Source organism: Scyliorhinus torazame, chromosome 9 (assembly GCF_047496885.1).
Source record: "Scyliorhinus torazame isolate Kashiwa2021f chromosome 9, sScyTor2.1, whole genome shotgun sequence".
Classification (NCBI taxonomy): domain Eukaryota; kingdom Metazoa; phylum Chordata; class Chondrichthyes; order Carcharhiniformes; family Scyliorhinidae; genus Scyliorhinus; species Scyliorhinus torazame.
This window is the reverse complement of record NC_092715.1, coordinates 261833210-261848424: the sequence shown is the minus strand read 5'-3', so window position 1 is coordinate 261848424 and position 15215 is coordinate 261833210. Positions and strand designations below refer to the sequence as shown.

Genomic DNA, 15215 nt, shown 5'->3' with positions numbered 1-15215 from the left:
GTGTTTAAGAAAATCAATGAGGCCAATGGCTGTCGTTTAAAGGAGAGACATGTCTTTCACAGAAACACTGTTGTCATCTGACTCTTTCTTAAGTCTGGGGTTAGGAATGAAATTTCACACCAGTAGTGTGAAGGCATCGGGGAAATGTGCAGCTCTATCGAGACAATGGGGGCAATGTGCAGCTGTCTGGAGACAATGGGGGAAATGTGCAGCTGTCTGGAGACAATGGGGAAATGTGCAGCTGTCTGGAGACAATGGGGGAAATGTGCAGCTGTCTGGAGACAATGGGGGAAATGTGCAGCTGTCTGGAGACAATGGGGGAAATGTGCAGCTGCCTGGAGACAATGGGGATATGTGCAGCTGTCTGGAGATGATGGGGAAATGTGCAGCTGTCTGGAGACAATGGGGGAAATGGGCAGCTGTCTGGAGACAATGAGGGAAACGTGCAGCTGTCTGGAGACAATGGGGGAAATGTGCAGCTGTCTGGAGACAATGGGGGAAATGTGCAGCTGTCTGGAGACAATGGGGGAAAAAGTGTAGCTGTCTGGAGACAATGGGGGAAATGTGCAGCTGTCTGGAGACAATGGGGGAAATGTGCAGCTGCCTGGAGACAATGGGGAAATGTGCAGCTGTCTGGAGACAATGGGGAAATGTGCAGCTGTCTGGAGACAATGGGGGAAATGTGCAGCTGTCTGGAGACAATGGGGAAATGTGCAGCTGTCTGGTGACAATGGGGAAATGTGCAGCTGTCCTGAGACAATGGCGGAAATGTGCAGCTGTCTGGAGATGGTGGGGGAAATGTGCAGATGTCTGGAGACAATGGGGAAATGTGCAGCTGTCTGAAGACGATGGGGGAAATGTGCAGCTGCCTGAAGACGATGGGGGAAATGTGTAGCTGTCTGGGGACGATGGGGAAATGTGCAGCTGTCTGGAGACAATGGGCGAAATGTGCAGCTGTCTGAAGACGATGGGGGAAATGTGCAGCTGTCTGGAGACAATGGGGAAATGTGCAGCTCTATCGAGACAATGAGGGAAATGTGCAGCTCTATCGAGACAATGGGGGCAATGTGCAGCTGTCTGGAGACAATGGGGAAATGTGCAGCTGTCTGGAGACAATGGGGGAAATGTGCAGCTTTCTGGAGACAATGGGGAAATGTGCAGCTGTCTGGAGACAATGGGGGAAATGTGCAGCTGTCTGGAGACAATGGGGAAATGTTCAGCTGTCTGGAGACAATGGGGGAAATGTGCAGCTGTCTGGAGACAATGGGGGAAATGTGCAGCTGTCTGGAGACAATGAGGGAAATGTGCAGCTGTCTGGAGACAATGGGGAAATGTGCAGCTGTTTGGAGACAATGGGGGAAATGTGCAGCTTTCTGGAGACAATGGGGGAAATGTGCAGCTGTCTGGAGACAATGGGGGAAAAAGTGTAGCTGTCTGGAGACAATGAGGGAAATGTGCAGCTGTCTGGAGACAATGGGGGAAATGTGCAGATGTCTGGAGACAATGGGGGAAATGTGCAGATGTCAGGAGACAATGGGGGAAATGTGCAGCTGCCTGGAGACGATGGGGGAAATGAGCAGCTGTCTGGAGACAATGGGGAAATGTGCAGCTGTCTGGAGACGATGTGGGAAATGGGCAGCTGTCTGGAGACAATGGGGGAAATGTGCAGCTGTCTGAAGACGATGGGGAAATGTGCAGATGCCTGGAGACAATGGGGGAAAATGTGCAGCTGTCTGGAGACGATGGGAAAATGTGCAGCTGTCTGAAGACAATGGGGGAAATGTGCAGATGTCTGGAGACAATGGGGGAAATGTGCAGATGTCTGGAGACAATGGGGGAAATGTGCAGCTGCCTGGAGACGATGGGGGCAATGAGCAGCTGTCTGGAGACAATGGGGAAATGTGCAGCTGTCTGGAGACGATGTGGGAAATATGCAGCTGTCTGGAGACAATGGGGGAAATGTGCAGCTGTCTGGAGACAATGGGGGAAATGTGCAGCTGTCTGGAGACAATGAGGGAAATGTGCAGCTGTATGGAGACAATGGGGGGAAGAGTGCAGCTGTCTGGAGACAATGGGGGAAATGTGCAGCTGTCTGGAGACAATGGGGAAATGTGCAGCTGTCCTGAGACAATGGGGGAAATGTGCAGCTGTCTGGAGACGATGGGGAAATGTGCAACTGTCTGGAGACAATGGGGGAAATGTGCAGCTGTCTGAAGACGATGGGGGAAATGTGCAGATGTCTGGAGACAATGGGGGAAAATGTGTAGCTGTCTGGAGACAATGGGGGAAAATGTGTAGCTGTCTGGAGACAATGGGGGAAAATGTGTAGCTGTCTGGAGACAATGGGGGAAAATGTGTAGCTGTCTGGAGACGATGGGGGAAATGTGCAGCTCTATCGAGACAATGACTGAAATGTGCAGCTGTCTGGAGACAATGGGGGAAATCTGAAGCTCTATCGAGACAATGAGGGAAATGTGCAGCTCTATCGAGACAATGAGGGAAATGTGCAGCTCTATCGAGACAATGGGGGCAATGTGCAGCTGTCTGGAGACAATGGGGGAAATGTGCAGCTGTCTGGAGACAATGGGGAAATGTGCAGCTGTCTGGAGACAATGGGGAAATGTGCAGCTGTCTGGAGACAATGGGGAAATGTGCAGCTGTCTGGAGACGATGTGGGAAATGTGCAGCTGTCTGGAGACAATGGGGGAAATGTGCAGCTGTCTGGAGACAATGGGGGAAATGTGCAGCTGTCTGGAGACAATGGGGGGAAAAGTGCAGCTGTCTGGAGACAATGGGGGAAATGTGCAGCTGTCTGGAGACGATGGGGGAAATGTGCAGCTGTCTGGAGACAATGGGGGAAATGTGCAGCTGTCTGAAGACGATGGGGGAAATGTGCAGATGTCTGGAGACAATGGGGGCAATGAACAGCTGTCTGGAGACAATGGGGAAATGTGCAGCTGTCTGGAGACGATGTGGGAAATGTGCAGCTGTCTGGAGACAATGGGGGAAATGTGCAGCTGTCTGAATATGATGTGGAAATGTGCAGCTGTCTGGAGATGATGGGGAAATGTGCAACTGTCTGGAGACGATAGGGAAATGCGCAGATGTCCGGAGACGATGGGAAAATGTGCAGCTGTCTGGAGATGATGGGGAAATATGCAGCTGTCTGGAGACGATTGGGAAATGCGCAGATGTCTGGAGACGATGGGAAAATGTGTAGCTGTCTGGAGACAATGGGGGAAAATGTGTAGCTGTCTGGAGACAATGGGGGAAAATGTGTAGCTGTCTGGAGACAATGGGGGAAAATGTGTAGCTGTCTGGAGACGATGGGGGAAAATGTGTAGCTGTCTGGAGACGATGGGGGAAATGTGCAGATCTATCGAGACAATGGGGGAAATGTGCAGCTCTATCGAGACAATGGGGGCGATGTGCAGCTGTCTGGAGACAATGGGGGAAATGTGCAGCTGTCTGGAGACAATGGGGAAATGTGCAGCTGTCTGGAGACAATGGGGAAAAAGTGCAGCTGTCTGGAGACAATGGGGGAAATGTGCTGCTGTCTGGAGACAATGGGGAAATGTGCAGCTGTCTGGAGACAATGGGGAAATGTGCAACTGTCTGGAGACGATGTGGGAAATGTGCAGCTGTCTGGAGACAATGGGGAAATGTGTAGCTGTCTGGAGACGATGTGGGAAATGTGCAGCTGTCGGGAGACAATGGGGAAATGTGCAGCTGTCTGGAGACAATGGGGAAATGTGCAACTGTCTGGAGACGATGGGGGAAATGTGCAGATGTCTAGAGACAATTGGGGAAATGTGCAGCTGTCTGGAGACAATGGGGAAATGTGCAGCTGTCTGGAGACGATGGGAAAATGTGCAGCTGTCTGGAGACGATGGGGGAAATGTGCAGATGTCTGGAGACAATGGCGACATGTGCAGCTGTCTGGAGACGATGGGGAAATGGGCAGCTGTCTGGAGACAATGGGGGAAATGTGCAGCTGTCTGAAGACGATGGGGAAATGGGCAGCTGTCTGGAGACAATGGGGGCAATGAGCAGCTGTCTGGAGACAATGGGGAAATGTGCAGCTGTCTGGAGACGATGTGGGAAATGTGCAGCTGTCTGGAGACAATGGGGGAAATGTGCAGCTGTCTGAAGACAATGGGGGAAATGTGCAGCTGTCTGGAGACAATGGGGGGAAAAGTGCAGCTGTCTGGAGACAATGGGGAAATGTGCAGCTGTCTTGAGACAATGGGGGAAATGTGCAGCTGTCTGAATATGATGTGGAAATGTGCAGCTGTCTGGAGACGATGGGGAAATGTGCAACTGTCTGGAGACAATGGAGGAAATGTGCAGCTGTCTGGAGACGATGGGGAAATGTGCAGCTGTCTGGAGATGATGGGGAAATGTGCAGCTGTCTGGAGATGATGGGGTAATGTGCAGCTGTCTGGAGACAATGGGGGAAATGTGCAGCTGTCTGGAGACAATGGGGTCAATGAGCAGCTGTCTGGAGACAATGGGGAAATGTGCAACTGTCTGGAGACAATGGGGAAATGTGCAGATGTCTGGAGTCAATTGGGGAAATGTGCAGCTACCTGGAGACGATGGGGGAAATGTGCAGTTGTCTGGAGACAATTGGGGAAAATGTGCAGCTGTCTGGAGATGATGGGAAAATGTGCAGCTGTCTGGAGACGATGGGGGAAATGTGCAGCTGTCTGGAGACAATTGGGGAAAAGGTGCAGCTGTCTGGAGACGATGGGAAAATGTGCAGCTGTCTGGAGACGATGGGGGAAATGTGCAGCTGTCTGGAGACAATGGGGAAATGTGCAGCTGTCTGGAGACAATGGGGAAATGTGCAGCTGTCTGGAGAAGATGGGTAAATGTGCAGCTGTCTAGAGACAATGGGGGAAATGTGCAGCTGTCTGAAGACGTTGGGGGAAATGTGCAGATGTCTGGAGACAATGGGGGCAATGAGCAGCTGTCTGGAGACAATGGGGAAATGTGCAGCTGTCTGGAGACGATGTGGGAAATGTGCAGCTGTCTGGAGACAATGGGGGAAATGTGCAGCTGTCTGAATATGATGTGGAAATGTGCAGCTGTCAGGAGATGATGGGGAAATGTGCAACTGTCTGGAGAAGATAGGGAAATGCGCAGATGTCTGGAGACGATGGGAAAATGTGCAGCTGTCTGGAGACGATGGGGGATATGTGCAGATGTCTGGAGACAATGGGGGAAAATGTGTAGCTGTCTGGAGACAATGGGGGAAAATGTGTAGCTGTCTGGAGACGATGGGGGAAAATGTGTAGCTGTCTGGAGACAATGGGGGAAAATGTGTAGCTGTCTGGAGACGATGGGGGAAATGTGCAGCTCTATCGAGACAATGAGGGAAATGTGCAGCTGTCTGGAGACAATGGGGGAAATCTGCAGCTCTATCGAGACAATGAGGGAAATGTGCAGCTCTATCGAGACAATGAGGGAAATGTGCAGCTCTATCGAGACAATGGGGGCAATGTGCAGCTGTCTGGAGACAATGGGGGAAATGTGCAGCTGTCTGGAGACAATGGGGAAATGTGCAGCTGTCTGGAGACAATGGGGAAATGTGCAGCTGTCTGGAGACAATGGGGAAATGTGCAGCTGTCTGGAGACGATGTGGGAAATGTGCAGCTGTCTGGAGACAATGGGGGAAATGTGCAGCTGTCTGGAGACAATGGGGGAAATGTGCAGATGTCTGGAGACAATGGGGGGAAAAGTGCAGCTGTCTGGAGACAATGGGGGAAATGTGCAGCTGTCTGGAGACGATGGGGGAAATGTGCAGATGTCTGGAGACAATGGGGGAAATGTGCAGCTGTCTGGAGACAATGGGGAAATGTGCAGCTGTCTGGAGACGATGGGGAAATGGGCAGCTGTCTGGAGACAATGGGGGAAATGTGCAACTGTCTGAAGACGATGGGGAAATGTGCAGCTGTCTGTAGACAATGGGGAAAAGTGCAGCTGTCTGGAGACGATGGGAAAATGTGCAGCTGTCTGGAGACAATGGGGAAATGTGCAGCTGTCTGGAGACAGTGGGGGCAATGAGCAGCTGTCTGGAGAAATGGGGAAATGTGCAGCTGTCTGGAGACGATGGCGAAATGTGCAGCTGTCTGGAGACGATGGGGAAATGTGCAGCTGTCTGGAGACAATCGGGAAATGTGCAGCTGTCTGGAGACGATGGGGAAATGTGCAGCTGTCTGGAGACGATGGGGAAATGTGCAGCTGTCTGGAGACGATGGGGAAATGTGCAGCTGTCTGGAGACGATGGGGAAATGTGCAGCTGTCTGGAGACGATGGGGAAATGTGCAGCTATCTGGAGACGATGGGGAAATGTGCAGCTGTCTGGAGACGATGGGGAAATGTGCAGCTATCTGGAGACGATGGGGACATGTGCAGCTGTCTGGAGACGATGGGGAAATGTGCAGCTGTCTGGAGACGATGGGGAAATGTGCAGCTGTCTGGAGACAATGGGGGAAAAAGTGCAGCTGTCTGGAGACAATGGGGGAAATGTGCAGCTGTCTGGGGACAATGGGGGAAATGTGCAGCTGTCTGGAGACAATGGGGTCAATGAGCAGCTGTCTGGAGACAATGCGGAAATGTGCAACTGTCTGGAGACATTGGGGAAATGTGCAGATGTCTGGAGTCAATTGGGGAAATGTGCAGCTGTCTGGAGACGATGGGGAAATGTGCAGATGTCTGGAGACAATTGGGGAAATGTGCAGCTGTCTGGAGACGATGGGGAAATGTGCAGCTGTCTGGAGACGATGGGAAAATGTGCAGCTGTCTGGAGACGATGGGGGAAATGTGCAGCTATCTGGAGACAATTGGGGAAAATGTGCAGCTGTCTGGAGACGATGCGGGAAATGTGCAGCTGTCTGGAGACAATGGGGGCAATGAGCAGCTGTCTGGAGACAATGGGGAAATGTGCAGCTGTCTGGAGACGATGTGGGAAATGTGCAGCTGTCTGGAGACAATGGGGGAAATGTGCAGCTGTCTGAATATGATCTGGAAATGTGCAGCTGTCTGGAGATGATGCGGAAATGTGCAACTGTCTGGAGAAGATAGGGAAATGCGCAGATGTCTGGAGACGATGGGAAAATGTGCAGCTGTCTGGAGACGATGGGGGATATGTGCAGATGTCTGGAGACAATGGGGGAAAATGTGTAGCTGTCTGGAGACAATGGGGGAAAATGTGTAGCTGTCTGGAGACGATGGGGGAAAATGTGTAGCTGTCTGGAGACAATGGGGGAAAATGTGTAGCTGTCTGGAGACGATGGGGGAAATGTGCAGCTCTATCGAGACAATGAGGGAAATGTGCAGCTGTCTGGAGACAATGGGGGAAATCTGCAGCTCTATCGAGACAATGAGGGAAATGTGCAGCTCTATCGAGACAATGAGGGAAATGTGCAGCTCTATCGAGACAATGGGGGCAATGTGCAGCTGTCTGGAGACAATGGGGGAAATGTGCAGCTGTCTGGAGACAATGGGGAAATGTGCAGCTGTCTGGAGACAATGGGGAAATGTGCAGCTGTCTGGAGACAATGGGGAAATGTGCAGCTGTCTGGAGACGATGTGGGAAATGTGCAGCTGTCTGGAGACAATGGGGGAAATGTGCAGCTGTCTGGAGACAATGGGGGAAATGTGCAGCTGTCTGGATACAATGGGGGGAAAGTGCAGCTGTCTGGAGACAATGGGGGAAATGTGCAGCTGTCTGGAGACAATGGGGGAAATGTGCAGATGTCTGGAGACAATGGGGGAAATGTGCAGCTGTGTGGAGACAATGGGGAAATGTGCAGCTGTCTGGAGATGATGGGTAAATGTGCAGCTGTCTGGAGACAATGGGGGAAATGTGCAGCTGTCTGAAGATGATGGGGGAAATGTGCAGATGTCTGGAGACAATGGGGGCAATGAGCAGCTGTCTGGAGACAATGGGGAAATGTGCAGCTGTCTGGAGACGATGTGGGAAATGTGCAGCTGTCTGAAGACAATGGGGGAAATGTGCAGCTGTCTGAATAAGATGTGGAAATGTGCAGCTGTCTGGAGATGATGGGGAAATGTGCAACTGTCTGGAGACGATAGGGAAATGCGCAGATGTCTGGAGACGATGGGAAAATGTGCAGCTGTCTGGAGATGATGGGGAAATGTGCAGCTGTCTGGAGACAATGGGGGAAAATGTGTAACTGTCTAGAGACAATGGGGGAAAATGTGTAGCTGTCTGGAGACAATGGGGGAAAATGTGTAGCTGTCTGGAGACGATGGGGGAAAATGTGTAGCTGTCTGGAGACGATGGGGGAAATGTGCAGATCTATCGAGACAATGGGGGAAATGTGCAGCTCTATCGAGACAATGGGGCAATGTGCAGCTCTTTGGAGACAATGGGGGAAATGTGCAGCTGTCTGGAGACAATGGGGAAATGTGCAGCTGTCTGGAGACAATGGGGAAAAAGTGCAGCTGTCTTGAGACAATGGGGGAAATGTGCAGCTGTCTGGAGACAATGGGGAAATGTGCAGCTGTCTGGAGACAATGGGGAAATGTGCAACTGTCTGGAGACGATGTGGGAAATGTGCAGCTGTCTGGAGACAATGGGGAAATGTGTAGCTGTCTGAAGACGATGTGGGAAATGTGCAGCTGTCTTGAGACAATGGGGAAATGTGCAGCTGTCTGGAGACAATGGGGAAATGTGCAACTGTCTGGAGACGATGGGGGAAATGTGCAGATGTCTGGAGACAATTGGGGAAATGTGCAGCTGTCTGGAGACAATGGGGAAATGTGCAGCTGTCTGGAGACGATGGGAAAATGTGCAGCTGTCTGGAGACAATGGGGGAAATGTGCAGATGTCTGGAGACAATGGGGACATGTGCAGCTGTCTGGAGACGATGGGGAAATGGGCAGCTGTCTGGAGACAATGGGGGAAGTGTGCAGCTGTCTGAAGACGATGGGGAAATGGGCAGCTGTCTGGAGACAATGGGGGCAATGAGCAGCTGTCTGTAGATAATGGGGAAATGTGCAGCTCTCTGGAGACGATGTGGGAAATGTGCAGCTGTCTGGAGACAATGGGGGAAATGTGCAGCTGTCTGGAGACAATGGGGGAAATGTGCAGCTGTCTGGAGGCAATGGGGAAATGTGCAGCTGTCTTGAGACAATGGGGGAAATGTGCAGCTGTCTGAATATGATGTGGAAATGTGCAGCTGTCTGGAGACGATGGGGAAATGTGCAACTGTCTGGAGACAATGGGGGAAATGTGCAGCTGTCTGGAGACGATGGGGAAATGTGCAGCTGTCTGTAGACGATGGGGAAATGTGCAGCTGTCTGGAGACGATGGGGAAATGTGCAGCTGTCTGGAGACGATGGGGAAATGTGCAGCTGTCTGGAGACAGTGGGGGCAATGAGCAGCTGTCTGGAGACGATGGGGAAATGTGCAGCTGTCTGGAGACAGTGGGGGCAATGAGCAGCTGTCTGGAGACGATGGGGAAATGTGCAGCTGTCTGGAGACAGTGGGGGCAATGAGCAGCTGTCTGGAGACGATGGGGAAATGTGCAGCTGTCTAGAGACGATGGGGAAATGTGCAGCTGTCTGGAGATGATGGGGAAATGTGCAGCTGTCTGAAGATGATGGGGAAACGTGCAGCTGTCTGGAGACGATGGGGAAATGTGCAGCTGTCCGGAGACGATGGGGAAATGTGCAGCTGCCTGGAGACTATGGGGAAATGTGCAGCTGTCTGGAGACGATGGGGAAATGTGCAGCTGTCTGGAGACAATGGGGAAATGTGCAGCTGTCTGGAGACAATGGGGAAATGTGCAGCTGTCTGGAGACAATGGGGAAATGTGCAGCTGTCTGGAGACGATGTGGGAAATGTGCAGCTGTCTGGAGACAATGGGGGAAATGTGCAGCTGTCTGGAGACAATGGGGGAAATGTGCAGCTGTCTGGATACAATGGGGGGAAAAGTGCAGCTGTCTGGAGACAATGGGGGAAATGTGCAGCTGTCTGGAGACAATGGGGGAAATGTGCAGATGTCTGGAGACAATGGGGGAAATGTGCAGCTGTGTGGAGACAATGGGGAAATGTGCAGCTGTCTGGAGACGATGGGTAAATGTGCAGCTGTCTGGAGACAATGGGGGAAATGTGCAGCTGTCTGAAGATGATGGGGGAAATGTGCAGATGTCTGGAGACAATGGGGGCAATGAGCAGCTGTCTGGAGACAATGGGGAAATGTGCAGCTGTCTGGAGACGATGTGGGAAATGTGCAGCTGTCTGAAGACAATGGGGGAAATGTGCAGCTGTCTGAATAAGATGTGGAAATGTGCAGCTGTCTGGAGATGATGGGGAAATGTGCAACTGTCTGGAGACGATAGGGAAATGCGCAGATGTCTGGAGACGATGGGAAAATGTGCAGCTGTCTGGAGATGATGGGGAAATGTGCAGCTGTCTGGAGACGATGGGGAAATGCGCAGATGTCTGGAGACGATGGGAAAATGTGTAGCTGTCTGGAGACAATGGGGGAAAATGTGTAACTGTCTAGAGACAATGGGGGAAAATGTGTAGCTGTCTGGAGACAATGGGGGAAAATGTGTAGCTGTCTGGAGACGATGGGGGAAAATGTGTAGCTGTCTGGAGACGATGGGGGAAATGTGCAGATCTATCGAGACAATGGGGGAAATGTGCAGCTCTATCGAGACAATGGGGCAATGTGCAGCTCTTTGGAGACAATGGGGGAAATGTGCAGCTGTCTGGAGACAATGGGGAAATGTGCAGCTGTCTGGAGACAATGGGGAAAATGTGCAGCTGTCTTGAGACAATGGGGGAAATGTGCAGCTGTCTGGAGACAATGGGGAAATGTGCAGCTGCCTGGAGACAATGGGGAAATGTGCAACTGTCTGGAGACGATGTGGGAAATGTGCAGCTGTCTGGAGACAATGGGGAAATGTGTAGCTGTCTGAAGACGATGTGGGAAATGTGCAGCTGTCTTGAGACAATGGGGAAATGTGCAGCTGTCTGGAGACAATGGGGAAATGTGCAACTGTCTGGAGACGATGGGGGAAATGTGCAGATGTCTGGAGACAATTGGGGAAATGTGCAGCTGTCTGGAGACAATGGGGAAATGTGCAGCTGTCTGGAGACGATGGGAAAATGTGCAGCTGTCTGGAGACAATGGGGGAAATGTGCAGATGTCTGGAGACAATGGGGACATGTGCAGCTGTCTGGAGACGATGGGGAAATGGGCAGCTGTCTGGAGACAATGGGGGAAATGTGCAGCTGTCTGAAGACGATGGGGAAATGGGCAGCTGTCTGGAGACAATGGGGGCAATGAGCAGCTGTCTGTAGATAATGGGGAAATGTGCAGCTCTCTGGAGACGATGTGGGAAATGTGCAGCTGTCTGGAGACAATGGGGGAAATGTGCAGCTGTCTGGAGACAATGGGGGAAATGTGCAGCTGTCTGGAGGCAATGGGGAAATGTGCAGCTGTCTTGAGACAATGGGGGAAATGTGCAGCTGTCTGAATATGATGTGGAAATGTGCTGCTGTCTGGAGACGATGGGGAAATGTGCAACTGTCTGGAGACAATGGGGGAAATGTGCAGCTGTCTGGAGACGATGGGGAAATGTGCAGCTGTCTGTAGACGATGGGGAAATGTGCAGCTGTCTGGAGACGATGGGGAAATGTGCAGCTGTCTGGAGACAGTGGGGGCAATGAGCAGCTGTCTGGAGAAATGGGGAAATGTGCAGCTGTCTGGAGACGATGGGGAAATGTGCAGCTGTCTAGAGACGATGGGGAAATGTGCAGCTGTCTGGAGATGATGGGGAAATGTGCAGCTGTCTGAAGACGATGGGGAAACGTGCAGCTGTCTGGAGACGATGGGGAAATGTGCAGCTGTCCGGAGACGATGGGGAAATGTGCAGCTGTCTGGAGACTATGGGGAAATGTGCAGCTGTCTGGAGACGATGGGGAAATGTGCAGCTGTCTGGAGACGATGGGGAAATGTGCAGCTGTCTGGAGACAATGGGGAAATGTGCAGCTGTCTGGAGACGATGTGGGAAATGTGCAGCTGTCTGGAGACAATGGGGGAAATGTGCAGCTGTCTGGAGACAATTGGGGAAATGTGCAGCTGTCTGGAGACAATGGGGAAATGTGCAGCTGTCTGGAGACGATGGGAAAATGTGCAGCTGTCTGGAGACAATGGGGGAAATGTGCAGATGTCTGGAGACAATGGGGACATGTGCAGCTGTCTGGAGACGATGGGGAAATGTGCAGCTGTCTGGAGACAATTGGGGAAATGTGCAGCTGTCTGGAGACAATGGGGAAATGGGCAGCTGTCTGGAGACAATGGGGGAAATGTGCAGCTGTCTGAAGACGATGGGGAAATGGGCAGCTGTCTGGAGACAATGGGGGCAATGAGCAGCTGTCTGTAGATAATGGGGAAATGTGCAGCTCTCTGGAGACGATGTGGGAAATGTGCAGCTGTCTGGAGACAATGGGGGAAATGTGCAGCTGTCTGGAGACAATGGGGGAAATGTGCAGCTGTCTGGAGGCAATGGGGAAATGTGCAGCTGTCTTGAGACAATGGGGGAAATGTGCAGCTGTCTGAATATGATGTGGAAATGTGCAGCTGTCTGGAGACAATGGGGGAAATGTGCAGCTGTCTGTAGACGATGGGGAAATGTGCAGCTGTCTGGAGACGATGGGGAAATGTGCAGCTGTCTGGAGACAATGGGGGAAATGTGCAGCTGTCTGTAGACGATGGGGAAATGTGCAGCTGTCTGTAGACGATGGGGAAATGTGCAGCTGTCTGGAGACGATGGGGAAATGTGCAGCTGTCTGGAGACGATGGGGAAATGTGCAGCTGTCTGGAGACAGTGGGGGCAATGAGCAGCTGTCTGGAGAAATGGGGAAATGTGCAGCTGTCTGGAGACGATGGGGAAATGTGCAGCTGTCTAGAGACGATGGGGAAATGTGCAGCTGTCCGGAGACGATGGGGAAATGTGCAGCTGTCTGGAGACTATGGGGAAATGTGCAGCTGTCTGGAGACGATGGGGAAATGTGCAGCTGTCTGGAGACGATGGGGAAATGTGCAGCTGTCTGGAGACAATGGGGAAATGTGCAGCTGTCTGGAGACGATGTGGGAAATGTGCAGCTGTCTGGAGACAATGGGGGAAATGTGCAGCTGTCTGGAGACAATGGGAGGAAAAGTGCAGCTGTCTGGAGACAATGGGGGAAATGTGCAGCTGTCTGGAGACAATGGGGGAAATGTGCAGATGTCTGGAGACAATGGGGGAAATGTGCAGCTGTCTGGAGACAATGGGGAAATGTGCGGCTGTCTGGAGACGATGGGTAAATGTGCAGCTGTCTGGAGACAATGGGGGAAATGTGCAGCTGTCTGAAGATGATGGGGGAAATGTGCAGATGTCTGGAGACAATGGGGGCAATGAGCAGCTGCCTGGAGACAATGGGGAAATGTGCAGCTGTCTGGAGACGATGTGGGAAATGTGCAGCTGTCTGGAGACAATGGGGGAAATGTGCAGCTGTCTGAATAAGATGTGGAAATGTGCAGCTGTCTGGAGATGATGGGGAAATGTGCAACTGTCTGGAGACGATAGGGAAATGCGCAGATGTCTGGAGGCGATGGGAAAATGTGCAGCTGTCTGGAGATGATGGGGAAATGTGCAGCTGTCTGGAGACGATGGGGAAATGCGCAGATGTCTGGAGACGATGGGAAAATGTGTAGCTGTCTGGAGACAATGGGGGAAAATGTGTAACTGTCTAGAGACAATGGGGGAAAATGTGTAGCTGTCTGGAGACAATGGGGGAAAATGTGTAGCTGTCTGGAGACGATGGGGGAAAATGTGTAGCTGTCTGGAGACGATGGGGGAAATGTGCAGATCTATCGAGACAATGGGGGAAATGTGCAGCTCTATCGAGACAATGGGGCAATGTGCAGCTCTTTGGAGACAATGGGGGAAATGTGCAGCTGTCTGGAGACAATGGGGAAATGTGCAGCTGTCTGGAGACAATGGGGAAAAAGTGCAGCTGTCTGGAGACAATGGGGGAAATGTGCAGCTGTCTGGAGACAATGGGGAAATGTGCAGCTGTCTGGAGACAATGGGGAAATGTGCAACTGTCTGGAGACGATGTGGGAAATGTGCAGCTGTCTGGAGACAATGGGGAAATGTGTAGCTGTCTGAAGACGATGTGGGAAATGTGCAGCTGTCTGGAGACAATGGGGAAATGTGCAGCTGTCTGGAGACAATGGGGAAATGTGCAACTGTCTGGAGACGATGGGGGAAATGTGCAGATGTCTGGAGACAATTGGGGAAATGTGCAGCTGTCTGGAGACAATGGGGAAATGTGCAGCTGTCTGGAGACGATGGGAAAATGTGCAGCTGTCTGGAGACAATGGGGGAAATGTGCAGATGTCTGGAGACAATGGGGGAAATGTGCAGCTGTCTGGAGACAATGGGGAAATGGGCAGCTGTCTGGAGACAATGGGGGAAATGTGCAGCTGTCTGAAGACGATGGGGAAATGGGCAGCTGTCTGGAGACAATGGGGGCAATGAGCAGCTGTCTGTAGATAATGGGGAAATGTGCAGCTCTCTGGAGACGATGTGGGAAATGTGCAGCTGTCTGGAGACAATGGGGGAAATGTGCAGCTGTCTGGAGACAATGGGGGAAATGTGCAGCTGTCTGGAGACAATGGGGGAAAAAGTGCAGCTGTCTGGAGGCAATGGGGAAATGTGCAGCTGTCTTGAGACAATGGGGGAAATGTGCAGCTGTCTGAATATGATGTGGAAATGTGCAGCTGTCTGGAGACGATGGGGAAATGTGCAACTGTCTGGAGACAATGGGGGAAATGTGCAGCTGTCTGGAGACGATGGGGAAATGTGCAGCTGTCTGTAGACGATGGGGAAATGTGCAGCTGTCTGGAGACGATGGGGAAATGTGCAGCTGTCTGGAGACAGTGGGGGCAATGAGCAGCTGTCTGGAGAAATGGGGAAATGTGCAGCTGTCTGGAGACGATGGGGAAATGTGCAGCTGTCTAGAGACGATGGGGAAATGTGCAGCTGTCTGGAGATGATGGGGAAATGTGCAGCTGTCTGAAGACGATGGGGAAACGTGCAGCTGTCTGGAGACGATGGGGAAATGTGCAATTGTCCGGAGACGATGGGGAAATGTGCAGCTGTCTGGAGACTATGGGGAA

The 15215-nt window shown here is 51.9% G+C and overlaps 1 protein-coding gene across 3 annotated transcripts in view; it reads right to left on the bottom strand.

Moving 5' to 3' along the window:
* The window catches only part of svep1 (sushi, von Willebrand factor type A, EGF and pentraxin domain containing 1), a 417550-nt gene that overhangs the window by 149332 nt on the left and 253003 nt on the right, over positions 1–15215 (bottom strand). The gene's annotated exons all lie outside the window — the stretch shown is intronic.